The following is a 661-nucleotide window of genomic DNA, read 5'->3' on the forward strand; positions in this document are numbered from 1 at the left end:
TCTCCCCTCTCTCACTTCCCCCCTTCTAACTGCGTTGTTATCCTTCGTTATGAACATAATCCTACTACTACTCAACAACATATGTTGTACTAAACAACATATGTCGCATTATTTTTCCACCGAAACAATATTTTTCGCATTTTCCCACCACTACTAAAAACATATATCGTATTTTCCTACTTAAACGTCAGTTCGTATTTTCCCACAACTATCAAACAACATATTTCGTATTTTCCTACTTAAACACCTTATATCGTATTTCCCTACCTAAACAACATATGCCGTATTTTCCTTCCAAAACAACATATGTCGTGATCAGACCGCAATTATCCCCTTTATCTATTGCAACTAATCAACTATGTCCTGCACTACACTTAACTACCTTTTTTCCGCGTATTTCTTGTTTATATTTACCTGTTCAAACACCCACAGTGTGTCTACCTAATTAAAAAAATTATTTATGTTAGATCCATACATAATTACTATATTTACAAACCCATACCTATCAATCTATATAGATCAGATATCCTATAAGTAAGATACATATATTCAGGTATATAATACATATTTTAACATGAATTGAAGCTTAAGAATGTAAATTTGACTGTATCTTCCAGCGTGAAAGTCTTTGTGTATTTGGAAAGCCTATGATATCGCAGAC

The sequence above is a fragment of the Penaeus monodon genome, chromosome 24 (assembly GCF_015228065.2).
Source record: "Penaeus monodon isolate SGIC_2016 chromosome 24, NSTDA_Pmon_1, whole genome shotgun sequence".
NCBI lineage: Eukaryota > Metazoa > Arthropoda > Malacostraca > Decapoda > Penaeidae > Penaeus > Penaeus monodon.